A 17,510-nucleotide genomic window follows, 5' to 3' on the forward strand; every position below is an offset into this window, starting at 1 on the left:
CCTGTAAATAGGACAACTTTATTGTAAGTGGTTCTGGCAGCAGATTCCATGGTGTGCTTCAGGAGCCCAGAGGAAGGACCTAAGAAAAAAACAAACAAATTCTACCATCTTGCTAGTACCAAAAATTTTACATTTTAGAATAATTCATCTGGTCTGTAGCTACTTCTCCTTTAGTTTATTGAAGCCCAAACTATCCTTTAAACCGTTAATATAATTTCTTCCATGGAGTTTTCCCTTTCCCCAATCAGATTTATTCTCAATATTCCCTATTGATAATTGCATGATGCTGGTAAAATTATATAGCACCAACGTAGCCTGCCATTGGGGGAAACAGGTAATTATGGAAAGCAACTGCTACTTACCAACCTTTCCTCTTTATTTTTTTTATTTTTATTTTTTTAGTTTAAGAATTTATTTTATGGGGCGCCTGGGTGGCTCAGTTGTTAAGCGTCTGCCTTCAGCTCAGGGCGTGATCCTGGTGTTCTGGAATCGAGCCCCGCATCAGGCTCCTCTGCTGAGTGCCTGCTTCTTCCTCTCCCACTCCCCCTGCTTGTGTTCCCTCTCTCACTGGCTGTCTCTCTCTCTGTCAAATAAATAAATAAAATCTTAAAAAAAAAAAGAATTTATTTTATGACACAACGAAAACTCATTAAGTTTCAACGGAAATACATTTAAATGCACATATTATTTTCCTTATGATATTAAAAATAGGAATTCAAATACATATTCACATACAAGATGTACAAAAAATTTTTCATGGCAGTGAATAATTCACTAATTGGTTTTCTGTTAGAAACAACATGAAAACCAGCTTCTTTAAAGCTTAGGATCTTTTCCATAAGAAAATTTGACTCATGGTACTCCAATAATTTAAAAACTGGAAAAAAATCCTCTAAGACTTAAAGGAGACAAGTAGGGCAATACCATCAAATACAACTGAAAAATAAAGTGTGAGTTTGGGAATAGACCATAATAAAAAACGTATGATTCTTTGTAAAGTAGATCAGCATTTCCTAGTGATCGGTTATCTAGATTAAATCTAGATAAATCTAGATTAAAACCATACGAGATGCTCTAACAAACAGGAGCAGAAAGGGGGTAGTCTAATGTAGGCAAATGCTTTTAAAAATAAGAATTGTTGTATTAATTTCTTAGAATATCACGGTGATCACTGAGTTAAGAAATCAGGTTTTTTAGTTTAAATTCAAGTTACTCAACGTATAGTGTAGTATTGGTTTCAGAAGTAGCATTAAGTGATTCATCACTTACCTATAACACCCAGTGCTCATCACAAGTGCCCTCCTCAATAAACATCAGCCATTTAGCCCATCCCCCGCCACCTCCACTCCCACAACCCTCAGTTTGTCCTATATAGTTAGCCTCTTGTGGTTTGCCTCCCTGCTTCTATCTTATTTTATTTTTCCTTCCCTTCCACTATGTTCATCTGTTTTGTTTCTTAAATTCCACATATGAGTGAACTCATATGGTATTTGTCTTTCTCTGACTGACTTATTTTGCTCAGCGTAATACACTCTAGTTCCATCCATGTTGCTGAAAATGGCAAGATTTCATTCTTTTTGATCACTAATATTCCATTATTATATATTAGATTATATATTCCATAGTATTCCATTATTCATATACATACCACATCTTCCTTATCCATTCATCAGTCTATGGACTGGTTCTCTCCATAGTTTGGCTATTGTTGACAATGCTGCTCTAAACATCAGGGCGGTGCATGTGCCCCTTTGAATCAGCGTTTTTGCATCCTTTGGATAAATACCTAGCAGTGCAATTGCTGGGTCAAAGGGTAGTTCTACTTATAATTTTTTGAGAAACCTCCATACTATTCTCCAGAGTGGCTGCACCAGTTTGCATTCCCACCAACAGTGCAAAAGATTTCCCCTTTCACCACATCTCACCAGTGTCTGTTGTTTCCTGAGCTGTTAATTTCAGTCATTCTGACAGGTGTGAAGTGGTATCTCATTTGGTTTTGATTTGTATTTCCTTGAAGATGAGTGATGCTGAATATTTTCTCATGTGTTTATTAGCCATTTGAATGTCTTCTTTGGAGAAATGTCTGTTCATGTCTTCTCCCCATTTCTTAACTGGATTATTTTTGGGGAGTTGAGTTTGATAAGTTCTTCGTAGATTTTGGATACTAGCCCTTTATCAGATATGTCATTTGCAAATACCTACTCCCATTCCGCCTGTTGCCTTTTAGTTTTGTTGATTGTTTTCTTCGCCATGCAGAAGCTTTTTATCTTGATGAAGTCCCAATAGTTCATTTGTTGCTTTTGGAGATGTGTCTAGATGTTGCTGTGGACAAGGTCAAAGAGGTTGCTGCCTGTTTTCTCCTCTAGGATTTTGATGGTTTCTGGTCTTACATTTAGGTCTTTCATCCATTTTGAATTTATTTTTGTGTGTGGTGGAGGAAAGAGATCCAGTTTCATTCGTTTGCATGTTGTACAGTTTTCCAACCCCATTTGTTGAAGAGACTGTATTTTTCCATTGGATAGTCTTTCCTGCTTTGTCAAAGATTAGTTGACCATAGAGTTGAGGGTTCTGGGTTCTCTATTTCTGGGTTCTCTATTCTGTTCCATTGATCTATGTGTCTGTTTCTGTGCCACTACCATAATGTCTTGATGATTACAGCTTTGTAATACAGCTTGAAGTCTGGGATTGTGATGCCTCCAGCTTTGCTTCTGTTTTTCAATGTTATTTTGGCTCTCCAAAATGGGTATGGGTCTTTTCTGGTTCCATACAAATTTGAGGATTGTTTGTTCTAGTTTTGTGAAAAATGCTGGATTTTTTGTTCTTTTTTTTTTTTTAATCTGGATTGCATTAAATGTGTAGATTGCTTTGAGTAGTATAGACATTTTAACAATATTTGTTCTTCCAATCCATGAGCATGGAAGGCTTTTCCATTTCTTTGTGTCATCTTCAATTTCTTTCATAAGTATTCTATAGTTATCAACATATACAGACCTTTTACCTCTTTGATTAGGTTTATTTCTAGGCATCTTATGGTTTCTTGGTGCAATTGTAAATGGGATCAATTCCTTGATTTCTCTTTCTGCTGCTTCATTATTGGTGTATAGAAATGCAACAGATTTCTGTACTTTAATTTTATGTCCTGTGACTTTGCTGAATTCATGTGTCAGTTCTACCAATTTTGGGAAGCAGTCTTTCAGATGTTCTGTACAGAGTATCATGTTGTCTGCAAATAGTGAAAGTCTGACTTCCTTCTTGCCAATTTGGATGCCTTTTATTTCTTCTTGTCTGATTGCTGAGGCTAGGACTTCCAGTACTATGTTGAACAGCAGTGGTGAGAGTGAACATCCCTGCCTCCTTTCTTAGAGGAAAAGCTCTCACTTTTTCCCCATTAAGGATGATATTAGGTGTGGGTCTTTCATATATGGCTTTTATGATGTTGAGGTATGTTCCTTCTATCCCTACTTTCTTGGGGGTTCTTATCAAGCAAGGATGTTGTATTTTGTCAAATGTTTTTTCTGCATATAGTGAGAGGATCATATGGTTCTTATCCTTCCTTTTATTAATGTGCTGTATCATGTTGATTGATTTGTGGATATTGAACCACCCCTGAAGCCCAGGAATAAATCCCACTTGATCATGGTAACTAATCCTTTTAATGTACTGTTGGATTTGATTAGCTAGTATCTTGTTCAGAATTTTTGGATCCATGTTCATCAGGGATACTAGACTGTAATTTTCTTTTTAGCAGGGTCTTTGTCTGGTTTTGGAACCAAGGTAATACTGGCCTCATAGAATGAGTTTGGAAGTTTTCCTTCCATTTTTATCTCTTGGAAAAGTTTCAGAAGAACAGGTATTAATTCTTCTTTAAATGTTTGGTAGAATTCCTGTGGGAAGTCATACAGCCCTGGACTCTTGTTTGTTGGGAGATTTTTGAATACTGATTCAATTTCTTTGCTGGTGATGGGACTGTTCAAATTTTCTATTTCTTCCTGTTTCAATTTTGGTAGATTATATGTTTCTAGGAATTTATCCCTTTCTTCAAAATTGCCCAGTTTGTTGGCATATAATTGCTTTTAATAGTCTCTTATACTTGTATATCTGTGGTGTTGGTTGTGAGCTCTCCTCTTTCATTTGAGACTTAATTTATTTGGGTACTTTCATTTTTCTTTGTGATAAGTATTGCTAGGGGTTTATCAATTTTGTTAATTCTTTCAGGAAACAGCTCCTAGTTTCATTGATCTGTTCTACTATTTTGTTTTGTATTTTTTATTTCTGTATCATTTATTTCTACTCTAATCTTAATTATCTCCCTTCTTTTGCTGGTTTTAAGCTTTATTTGCTCGTCTTTTTCCAGCTCCTTTAAGTGTAAAATTAGATTGGTTATTTTAGACGTTTTTTGCTTCTTGAGGAAGGCCTGTATTGCTATATACTTTCCTATTAGGACCACATTTGCTGCATCCCAAAGGTTATGGATTGCCGTGTTTTCGTTTTCATTTGCTTCTATTTATTTTTTAATTTCTTCTTTAAGTTCCTGGTTAACCCATTAATTCTTTAGTAAGATGTTCTTTAAACTCCATGTATTTGTGGTCTTTCCAAATTTTTTCTTGTGCTTGACTTCAAATTTCATAGCACTGTGGTCTGAAAATATGCATGGTATGATCTCCATCTTTTTATACTGGTTGAGGCCTGATTTGTGACCTGGTATGTGATCTATTCTGGAACGAGTTCCATGTGCACTTGAAAAGAATATCTATTAAGTCCATCTGGCCCAGTGTGTCATTCAAAGCCATTGTTTCTTTGTTGATCTTCTGCTTAGATGATCTATCCATTGCTGTGAGTGGGGTGTTACTATTATTATATTATTACCAATCAGTTTCTTTAAGTCTGTTATTAATTGATTTTTATATTTGGGTGTTCCCAGGTTGGGGGCATAGATATTTACAATTGTTACATCTTCTTTTTTGATAGACCCTTTTACTATGACATAGTGTTCTTCTTCATCTCTTATTACTGTCTTTGGTTAAAATCTAGTTTGTCTGACATAAGGATGGCCACTTCAGCTTTCTTTGATGTCCATTAGCATGATAGATGGTTCTCCATCCCCTCACTTTCAATCTGGAGGTGTTTGGGTCTAAAATGAGTCTCTTGTAAGCAGCATATCAATGGGCTTTGTTTTGTGTGTTTTTTTTTTAAATCCATTCTGATACCCTATGTCTTTCTATTAGAGCACTTAGTCCATTTACATCCAATTACAGAATAATTATTGAAAGATATGAATTTAGTGCCAGTGCATTACCTGGAAAGTCACTAGTCTTATAGATAGTCTTGTATCTGGCCTTGCTGGGTAAAGTAATCTTGACTGCATATTTTTCCCATTTAGCATGTTGAGTATATAATGTCACTGCTTTCTGGCCTGCCAAGTTTTTGTAGACAGGTTTGCTGCTAACCTTATGTGTCTACCTTTGTAGGTTAAGGTCCTTCTGTCCTTAGCTGCTGTCAGAATCTCTCTTTATCTTTGTATTTTGCAAATTTCACTATGATATGTCTTGGTGCTGACCTGTTTTGTTGATTTTGAGGGGAGTTTTCTGTGCCTCTTGGACTTAAATGCCTGCTTCCTTCCACAGATTAGGGAAACTCTCAGCTATAATTTGTTCAAATAAACCTTCTGCCCCTTTTTCCCACTCTTCTTCTGGGACTCCTATGATATAAATATTATTGCACTTTGTGGAATCACTGATTTCCATATTTTTTTCATGATTTAATAGTTTCCTTTCTGTCTTCTTTTCAGCTTCATTATTTTCCATAATTGTATCTTCTATATCACCTTTTCAATCTCTGCTTCTTCGATTCTCATTGTCATTGAATCCAGTTGGTTTTGCATCTCAGTTATAGCGTTTTTTATTTTGGCCTGACTAGTTTTTAGGTCTTTTATCTCTTCCGTCAGGATTTCTCCAGTGTCCCCTATAGTTCTTTCAAGCCCAGCTAGTATTCTTATGACTGCTGTTTTAAATTCTTGTTCAGATACATTGCTTACACCCATTTTGAGCAAATCCCTGGCTGTGATTTCTTCTTGATCTTTCTTTTGGGGAGAATTCCTCCAGCTTGTCATTATGTCTAGGTTTCTGTCACTTGTGCCTTACAAAAGCATGTTATGTTTCCTGCACCTGACAGTAATACTATATTAACAAGGGGTCCTATACTCTCCAGGGCCTGATGTTTCAGGAAGTGTTTCTGGTCTATGCCAGGTGCCCTCCGTTGCTGTGTTTTGGCTGCTCTTTCCCACAGGTCAGTTCTTTCAGAGTTCCTCCTCACTTGCAGGGGGGAGTTTTGGACCTTTAGGTATGCTTTGATTTGTTTGTTAAGATAAGCCTGATTAAAAAAATAATAATAAAAATAAATTTAAAAAGAAGAACTGATCCAAGAAAAAAGGAAAAGAAACAAAAAACAAAACAGACAAACAAAAAAGCTATATGCCTGAACCAAAGAAAAAGAAAGACAGAAAAAAGAAAAAGAGAAAAAAAATGAAGCCTGATCCAAAAAACAAGAAAAGGAAACAAACAAACCAACAAACGAACAAAAAAACTATAACCCTGATTCCAAAGAAAAAAAAGAAAATAAATAAATAAAATAAAAATAGAAGTAAAGCAAAAAAAATTAAAAAAAAAAAAAAAAAAAAAAAAAAAAGCATGGTCCTATTTCCACCAGAACTGAAGTTGACACTTTGGAGCATTCTATGATCAGTAGTCTTGGTACATCCAGGAGGCCTCTGTTGGTCTTCTGAGGGACAGGCCAAACTGGGCTGGATCTGTCAGACCTGCTCTAGTAAAGGTGCCCCTGCCTGGTGCAGGGGGTAAGGTTTGGTGTAAGTGACTCCAGCCTCCAGTGGTTGCTCTGTGTTTGTCTCTGAAGTCCTACAGTGCTGGTTGGCTGAGTTGGGCCGGGGGCGGGGGGGTGTGTGTGTGTGAAAGATGGCATCACCCTATCCTCTTGTCCCCAGGGAGGGGAATTCATTGCTGCCACTGTTCAGGAGGCCCTCACAGAAAATGGAACAATTTCCCTTCCTGTGTCCCAGACTTTGGTCGGATCCCTTCCCTCAACCTGTCTGTGCCCTGGCTGCAGGCTTGCCTGGTGCCACAGTTGTCCTGTGTTTTGTCTCTGGCAGGCAGCTGGGATTCAAAACTCCAAATCTTAAAGGACCCAGCAAGGCTCAGACCCACTCTTCTCTCTAAAGGAGAGTCTTGCAGCACTGCACCCAGCACTGTTCTGTCCCAGAAAAGCAGTCATACGGCTGCATAGGTGCTCAGAATCTATGGTGAAGCACAGAGAAAAGGCACACCCAGGTTATCTGCCCCCTGTGTACGCCTCTGTCCCCTGCTGTTGAACAGCTGCTCAGTGACACCCAGACGGTCTTTTGTCCTCGGAGAGGCAATATAACCTATTCCAAATGTACTCCAGGAAGGGGAGACCTCTCCCAGTGTGACCGAGGGAATTCCCACAGCACAGCGTCTTGCATGAGTCCTATGCCCTGCTCTCTCTCTCTTCCTGACTTCTCTCAGCAAAAAGAGCTTCCTCCCCTCCCGGGCACCATGACTTTTCTCTCCCCCAACTCATGTGTCCAAACCTCATATCTGCCATGTTCTTTCCCTCCTATTGTGCAGATTGTTTTCTTAATCTTCAGATTGATTTCCTAGTTGTTCAAAATGAGTTGATATTGATCTGGCTGTGTTCAAGGGGTGAGGCAAGCTCAGAGTCCCCCTACTCCGCCATTTGAATGCTGAAGACTCACCAACCTTTCTTTTTCAAAGGAAGACATTAATTCTTTTTCTGTTTTTGGATTTCATATAGTGCGAAATGATTCCAGAACTTTTTGCCCATGCTCCTGCCTCTGCTTGAAATGCCTTTCTCCTCAAGGCCAAACCCCTTTCCTAACCAGCTCCTTTAAATTCTCAGCTCTTCAGGGGAAATATCATCTCTTCAATGACACTTTCCTTGACCCACTGGATTTAGATGAGACTCCTGTTTCACATTATTGTTGGCCTTCAAAGTACTCTTCACAGTTGTGATTAAACATGTAAGTGCATAATTATCCATCTAATGTCCCTCTCACCAACCACAATCTAAGATTTATCTAAGCAGGGACCGTGTTTAGCTTGTCTACATGTGTCTCCAGCATGTATCATCTGCATTGAACAAGGTAAGTACTCAATAAATATACATATCGTTTATATTGAATATATGTTATTGAATAAATAAGTAAATTCTACTCCCAAGAGAATACACTTCAGGTCATTTCTAAAAGGAAGAATAGGGTTGGCGAATAATTATAAATTCGTTTAAAATTGTGTGTAAAGCTGAGCCCATTAGGGTCTATAGCAGGTATGACAAATATCTGGCACTCTGGCCTCAGCCCCTCTTCCCATGTCCTTGGAGGACATCTTCAACAGACTATTAACGTGCTCTCCCTTGTCATCACCAGCTCTTCTCTGCCCAACACACTAATTGTTTGTGTAGGAGAGGAAAAATAATTGTCCCTCTACCTTTCTGAGTCCTTGGCTGAGAATCCTGCAATAAAAGACAGATTAACAAAAGAAAAAGGAACAGAACTTTCTTTATTAGCATGTGTACCTCATGTCTACAAGGGAGCTACCCGGGGTAACTCAGTAACTCCCCGACATGGCCCCAACTACCAACTCAAATACCATCTTCAGCTAAAGACAAAAGAAGGAAAGGTGTATGTTGGGTGTGGGCGGGAGTTACAAAGAGTTACCAGGAAAAGCATAGTAAACAAGCGTAAGGTTTGTTATGCAGATTGAAGTGCATGCCTTTTCCATTGGTGAGATTCCATTGTGATTTAGTCATTTTTTCTTTTCCTGGTACAGAGAGAAAGACATACAAATGAAAATTTTCTTTATAAACATCAGTTTTCCCCACACAAGGTTAACTCTTATTCTGTTTTCAGAGCTTCTTCAGTGTCTGGTGTTTCTCAAAAATAATCAGCTCAAAACAACCCTTATCCCGAAGAGGTATATTTTGAGGTGACATAATCTGCTACCCTTCATTTATTTTTTAAAAATCTCTTTAATATTTATATAACACTTACTATAGCCAGGCACTATTCAAATTGCTTCACAAAGGGTAACACATTTGATCTCCGTAACGGCACTATAAGGTAGGTGCTGTTAGCATCCCCATTTTACACACTAGAAAAATGAAGCACAGAGAGATTAAGGAACTTGCTCAAGGTCACATAGCTAGCAAATTTACCAATGAGAGTTTGCAGAACAGATGAAATCTAGGGCCATCCCGGGCCTAGCTGCTGTTTTTTCCATGGGCCATAGGTCCCAGAGGGCTCCATCCAGCCTGATGAATTCACCTCCTTGGCAGCAGAAGTAGTTGTGGCCAGGAGAGGGCAGCAGAGGGCTTGAGGCCATATTAAGGCCTTCTGAAGGCAGACACCCCAGCTGCTGTGGACAGTATTGGGAAGGCAGGGAATGTCCTCCCACCAGGAATAACAGGGTTATCTACTTAATTCCAAGATCAGAATCTGAAACTTAAGAGCCAGGTCAGGCTGCCTCACTAACTTAGAGTTAGAACAGCCCTGGATCTGGAGAAAGAAGAAAATATTGAATGGAATCAGATGGGGGAATGAGGAAACTAAGACCAAAGCTAGCAACACATGGGGATATACTAGATGGTGAGACTCTTAAGGGCAGGAAGTGACACAAGCTCAACAAAATGTCCAGCAATAAACAGACATGGAGAAATGCTCACATTAGCTTTAAAGGCCTGACTCCAATCATTCGCAGTTCCCTCAAGACTGCCATACACTTCAGTTCAGGCATGCGGCAGTTTAGAGAGTTTAGTTTCTCTCTCTCCTACTCCTAGATTTCTCTGACCCTTGAGCAATGTGCAATTTATACCTTAGTTTTTACGGGAGTTTCATTTTTCTTTTTTGGATTATCTTCTTTCTGACTGCCTTGCTTTGACTTTTTTCTTTGTTTCTTTGTTGTTGTTGTTGTTGCTGCTGTTTTCCGGCATTAGAATTATTTCAGATTTCGAACACCGAAAAATAATTCAGAGCTCTGTCTAATCAGCATGCTCACCGCTATAAAAAGCATAGCTTTTCATGCTTTCCTATGGAATAATGGAGGTCAGGTAAATGGTTTATCACATGTACTATCTTTCCTACAAGCACATGGCAACACATGATACATTTAGCACCAAGATCTGTCTATCCAACTACCAAATAAAACGTAGGGTATTTTATCCACAAAAAGTAAGTTGTCACTGATTGTAATGTTGGAGAGGAACAATTTTTCTCTATCTTTCAAGATTGTTTTGGTTGGCCTAAGAATTAAATTGACATGAGACAGATTAACAAGAGTAAAACAAAAGTTTAATAACACGGATACTCCCAGGAAAACTGAGTAAGTCCCGACACAGCTGAAGCCATCACTTTAAACACCATCTTTAGCTAAGACAAAAGATGTTAAGGTTGGGGAGTCAGTTATGGAAGCTTACCAGAAAGAGCACAGTAAATAAGGGTGAGTTTGTTATGCAGATTTAAGTCATTGTCTTCTCCACTGATAAAAGTTTCTAGAGATTGAGTCATTCCCCTCTTTTTGATAAAGCAGGAAGACTGCCTTACAAATGGAAATTTCCTTTATAAACATGAATATCTCTTGCAAAGGGTAATTTCTACTTGTTTTCCAAAATTTATCTTTTTTTCTGTAGTTTCTTAAAAGCCTAAGTAATCAGAATTACGGAATCATATATTGGGGTGGCAACATTTTTTCCTCCTCAGTAACAACCTATGACTTGTACAGTATGTTAGAATTTGGACTAATGATCCTTACTTCAAATACTATTGCATAATCTACACTGCATGAAATATGACTTTTTAAAAATGGTTTAGTGGGGTGTTTGTCCTTTTTCCTACTTATTATGCTGAATGGTAAAGAACACATAAATGTAACCATTATCACGTCTATAACAAAATATGATAATAATGAAACGATCATCACTTGGGAATGTGAAGTATCAAAATAAAAGTACATAAATATCTACACTCCATTCGTCAAATACCAAATGATAACTGTTAAGTCAATATTAGGTCCAGAAATAAGATTTGGGGAAAAGTCATAAAATCCTGACCTTTAATAATGTGTAAAAAGCCACACCACAAGTCAATGTTATATCTGAGATGGCCAATGATCACTGAATAAATACAAGAAATAAATTTGAAAGATCAGCTTTTGATCTTGACAACTTGGAACCAATTCTTATACAGACAGATTTGTGTGTCTGGAAAAGGGGTATTCTAACAAAACAGGGTTGAAACAGAAAGGTAGAAGCACTAAGAGATCTACAGATCGATCTATTGTGATCTATCTACCTACCTCCCACACCACGGCCTAGGAATCAGAGAAACTGAAGGAGATCCAGAAGAAGGTGGGGCACTTGCAGGCTCCGTGCTGCCATGTAACAGGTAACCCAACAGGTTAATAAGAGTGTGTGAGTTACAGAATAGTTGCTGCTTCACTTCTGCCCCACAAATCTCGAACACACGGAAGACTTTTTTAGCCCACATTTCTTTTCCTGGAAACAATTAGGAAAGGGAATTTTGGGAAATGTAGTTGAGACTGGCCAGGCTGACAAATAGCATCAGCACCATGGGTTTTCAGCACCTCTCTGAGCCAGTGTGGTACCACATGCAAATTTTCAGCTCAAAATCCTACCAATGACCCATAGAATCTCCTATAAGGAATAGGTAATGCCTCAAGGGACTGTGCAGTCCTGAAGGAGATAGGATGATCTGAATTGCTTCACTTAAGGGACTTAACATTCCAAATTAAAGGGCCAACCCAGCTAAAGCGAATAGAAATATAAAATATAACATAATAAAACCTATCAGTTTCCAAAATATTTCACTTCAAAAACTAATTGCCTGCCACCTAGTATAAATTAGATAAAGTTGATTATCTGCTATGATCTTAGTACTTAATACTTATATTTATGCCCGGTATAAAACAATAGCTTCCATTTTGGCAATAAAAGATCTTAAAGTATAAAGGATGTTTTGTGTCTTTTTTCTCCCAGAAAGCCAATAGTGAAGTCTATGGGCAGCATGTGAGTTTTAAGACTTTGATGTAATAGAATTTGAAAATTCAACCATATCTCACAAGAAGCATGCTTTCCAATCTTGGAGGTAAGTCAGGATTGGGGGGTAGGGGTTGTCCATCGTCTCTGTAAAGATGAAGACTTTCTTACACCCCAGTAAAGGTATATCTCTTTGTGGTCCTAGAGTCTGAAGCCTGGAGTCCCAGTGAGTCACTGTATACTTTTTAAGGAAAAGTACTGGAAGGAACAGGCTGGGTATTTGTTGAGGATGAGAGAAGAGTATACCCTGAAAGAAAGGAGCCACAACATAAGTCCCTGTGGCCAAGATAGGGAAGGGTGGGGGATGAGAAGGAGGGCACCAACCAAGAATTAAGAAGAACCCTCAAAAAACGGACAAATGAGCATTATCATCAGCGACCGCTATAGTGGTCAAGAGGATGGACTCAGGCATCAGATGACCTGACATGAAATCCTAGCTTTGCTGCTTTTTAACCCTGGGCAAGTATACGAATCAGGCCTATCTGAGTTGCAGATGGTAGAAACTCAATTTAAAGAATCTTAAACTCTGTGAACCTAACAGATCATTTAACCATGAAGTCCAGGGTTGGTTTCCTACTTATTTGGATCCCAGCATTTAAACAATGTCACAGGTAACCTTTCTTTCTCTATCATAAACAAGACGAATATTAGGAGAATAGAGGGTACTTGGGTAAACCTCAGGGTTCAATCTTTTTCTGGGTCCCCATCTCAGCTGAGTATAGTAGGCTGAATGATGACCACCCCAAAGATGTCTAAGTCCTATTGCCCATAATTTGTGAATTGTTATGTTACACAGTAGAAAGGAACTTTGCAGACATTAGATTAAGGAACCTGAGACAGGAAGACTGTCCTGAATTATCAGATCGAATCCAATGTAATAATCACAAGGATCTTGATAAAAGAGAGGCAGGAGGTCAAAGGGAGTAGTAGTAGATGTGGCAAGACAGCCAGAGTTTGGAGTGATACTGAGAAAGAAACACGAGCTAAGGAACAGCCCATAAAAGCTGGAAAGGCAGCTTTTTTCCCCAAATTCTCCCCTGATGCCTCTAAATGAAACACAGCCCTATCAACACCTTGATTTTAGACTTCTAACCAGCAAAACGAAAAAAGAATAAATTTCTACCATTTTAAGCCACTACATTTGTCGTCATTTGTCACAGCAGTAATAGGAAATTAATACACTTAATTACTTGCTTCTTTGCCTTCATTTTCATTGACTGGCAAGGGGAAGAAAATTTAGCTTTCCAAGCATTTGTGGGATACACATTTTTGAATCTCAAACTATCTTGGACTGCTTGTTACAGGACAAAAAGACCTCTCATAATAAGGTTGTATTTTCTTCTCTCATCTTTTTGACAGTACAGGTTTGACTGAAACTTGTAGCAGTTGGGGTGGAGTTTGATCACTGAAGGGCTCTTTTTTATCAGTAGGAGACAATGTGGAGGCTTAGACATGCCCGCTCCTGAGACTTGTGCCCATACATGGAGTTTAGATCTAATGAGGCTTCAGTCCTGTCCCTTCCCGTGGTCCCTGGGAATATTTTGGTTATTGGCACCTTTAAAGTGGCTTGTTGTAGGGGATCACTGCAAACAATGTTGGCATCTATTCCATCTAATAACGCACATCGGGATGAATACCATAATTTCATCCTTCTTATCCGAAATTGGGATTAGTATGTGAGTCCCAGTCTATGGCCACTACAAATACCCCATTGCATTGACTTGATAGAAACTGATCCTTAAAAAGTATGAAATAATAGGGTGGCTCTGTAAATCCTGACCCATAGGCCTATCTCCCACATGAATCCACACAGTAGAGAATGAATGATGTTTGAGAGTATTGGAGAGCAATTGCACGGATAAGGAAAAGGGAAGCCCCACAAAATAAGTTTAAGAGTATACTATCCTACACACATAAGGGAGCGTCCCCCCAGTGGACTGGGTTCTCCACAGCTCTTAGCCAGGCAGTTACAATCCTGTTTTACTTACAGTGGGATTTTCCCTGATGCATTTTAATGGAAAGAATTGCTTCTCTATTCATGAAGAGTCCATAAGTGTTCAGTAAATAGAAGTGGAATGTGCACAGGTGTTTATAAAACCACAGGAAAAGAATTTTTAACTGTATATGCTAATAGACTGCATGGTAGTTTAAAAGTATTTTATAATCCTCCTGGGGAAGCAGAGCTGTATGAAAGTAATATCACTATCAGCAGCATCTCTCCTGAACTGTTTTGAATGTCACTAGGAGTTTAGGGCAACATGTTGTTTTTCAGTGGAGAGAGGCAACAAAATAATTAAACACATTTTTCTTTAAACAAGAAAAAAAAAGCCATCTCTGCTTTTGTAAGAAGGGGATAGTGATGTGACCACGAACAAATATAATTTCTCCTAAGATGCCTCTGATAATTTGGCTCAGGAAACTTTGTCTCAGGGTACAAAGGAAAAAGTCACACATTCTCAGTGAGTGAAATAAATCTACAGATATATTAGCAACTCTTGTAAAGCCTTTGTGTTGAGTCTAAGAAAGGAACATTGGACAGCTGTGCAGATTCTCCTGACCTTCAGATGAGCAGGGGTTGGGGGAGGGCAATGTTTTTAAAGCTCTATTGAGTCACTTACTCATCCCCAAGCATTTGAAGGCAAACAGAAAATGCACTTCAGGAGCTGAAGAACTCAAGACAAAAGCAGGGAGAACAACACATTCACTCAGTGGGGTCGACACAGTGAAGTAAATTTGGGCCCTCAGATTCGTTCATGTGGACCATTTCATAGTCTTCTGCCTAGTTCCCCACCTTCAGTCTACAATCCTTTGTCCCCCACCCCCAAACCGAGATATTGTGAATAATCCCATAGTACATTATCTGGTTCATTGTAGATGTTCAATTAAAAAAAATGAATTTTTCAAAGATCCTCTATTTGCCATAATCTTCTACACACACACACGCGTGCACACACGTGTGTGCATGCACATACACATACACTCATGTGCAAACTCAGCTTTTGCCCATTTGTTCCGTTGTTTTGTCATATTAAGTACAAACTCATAATGTGATGCGGCTACTTTTCAGGTTTATCACTAAAATTTGCGCGGTTCTTTTTTCTACCCTTCTCACTGATAGCTATTCCATATTACCAAACAAGGTTTCCCATTTCTATGATTTGGCTGCTTCTTTCCCACACATGGAACTCCTGCCTCGTCACATCACCTAGCATCCTCTTTACGCTACAAAAGTCAGAGCCATGTTTCAAGGCCCATCACAAACATTACATCCTCTACAAAGTATTTTATGACACTTATACCCACAGTTGCTACTTGGATTTTTCTTTGAGCCTCCTTCCCAGTTTAGCTCTATGTTTTATTGAAATCTCATCCTTTTGCCTTGCATTATTATTCGTACAATTGTTTTACCTTACTACCACAAAATCTTATGTTGTAATTGAAAGACCTCAATTTAGATCTCATTTCTGTCACTGAAAAGCTATATGAGCTTCGGCAAATTACCTAATTTTCAGAACCTCAGAACATCCAAAGAATGCCTACCTCATGGAATTTTTTGAAAGATTAAATTATGTGACAAAATATATGTGGATAACGTGTTATAGTGCCTGACACATAGTGAGAGCTGAATTATAATAGCCATGCTATGTATTAATATATTATCAGTTCCTTGCAAGTTTTTTGTGATCCATTTTTGTATTTCTGCAGGAACAAGCATTACACCTGGTTCATGATCTATGTTACATACATACACTTTGAATTGGCCATAGTGGTTTCTGGCACTTGAATGTGACAGCAAAATTCATTCGAACATATCCCTGACCCAATTTTCCATCCTTCTTTTATAAATCTGTTTTTATTAAATATCAAGGAGTCAGGATCTAAGCATTCTTTGTGTTGTCTACAGTTTAGGATTTAGAAGACGCCACCTACTGGTAGATAGGCAGAATTTAAGTTAGAAAATGAAATAAAGACAGCTCTATGGCTACTGAGAAGGCTGTTCTCGTGCACACACCTCCTGGCTGCTCATTGGACAGACCCTCTCTGTAAAATGTACATTGGCTAATACCTTCCTCCTGTATTAGAAGACTGGATGACGCATCCTGTAGTAGAGGGGTTTCTAAGTCAGCCCTAATTTGGAGGTGAATATTTTGGGGTAAATTTCCCAGACCAGAAAGCTTCCGCAGAGAAGTAAGTGCTCGGACAGGATGCAACTTGTTTGACGTGTTTAGGACCAGATTCTGGCCAGATAGACCCAATCCCATCTTTCAATGTGCTGCTCACCAGCAGAGCGTGGGCAAATCGTTTAACCCTTGAAAGCCACAATTCCTGATCTGAAAAATTGAGATTGTGTTTGGACCTGTCCTCAGAGGCCTGAGATCCTGTCCAGAGCGCTCAGTGGCTGGTGTCCACCATATGCTCTAGAAAGGGCCTGCCGTTGTGATTGAGCGTGCTCAATCACAGGGCGTGCTTGCTCTACTTAGCTGTCATCAGACTAGTTTGCCCCAGACCTCCTGGGCCCCTCATCTAGCACGTGGATTTCTATCGTACTGTCAGATATTCTGATTTGCTTAAGGCCCAGAATGTGTATTATAAACAAGTACCTGGGTGATTCGGGTATACATTGTAATAAACGGCACAACACTTTCTGACCTCCAACACACTCCTAACCAAGGAAAAAATAAAAGGCAGCAACTGTCTTGGAGGACAAAACTTCTTTCATTATTTGTATTACTTAAAACTTTGAGCCCTGAGATAAACTGCTGGGAATAGTAATAATAAAAAATAATAGTAATAATAATTATAACCAACATACTCTAGCTCTTATTATTCACCAAGACTGGTCAAAGAGCTTTTAATAACAATAGGCCTTTACTCTTCAAAACAACCCTTTGAGATAGGTACTCTTCTTGTCATCATTTTACAGATGAGGAAACAGGAAGTGTCAGTAACTTGCCACGGTCTCTCTATAAGGGACAAAGCCAAGAGCCAGGTTCTGAACCAAAAAAGTCAGGCTCCAGAGCCTTTGCTCTTAAATACAGATTCACCCTTTATTAAAAATATATCAATATTCCTTACCAAACTGAATCTCGTGGACTAAACAGCTCTTCTTCAACAGAGGAACAACAGGTCACAAATACTGTAATCATAGACCACCTTTTAATGCATTCAACCATTATTATTTTTTTTTAATTTCTCCTCATTCGGCGTGTCTCCACTTCTTTTACAATATCCCAACACTGAACTCTCATTGTTACCATTTTTTAGTCTGATGTTCTTGGATAGACATGCAACAATGTATTTATTTCTAATTTCAAAAATGAGCTGCCTGATAAAACCAACCCACCTTCACT

Source organism: Ursus arctos, unplaced genomic scaffold (assembly GCF_023065955.2).
Source record: "Ursus arctos isolate Adak ecotype North America unplaced genomic scaffold, UrsArc2.0 scaffold_1, whole genome shotgun sequence".
Taxonomy (NCBI): domain Eukaryota; kingdom Metazoa; phylum Chordata; class Mammalia; order Carnivora; family Ursidae; genus Ursus; species Ursus arctos.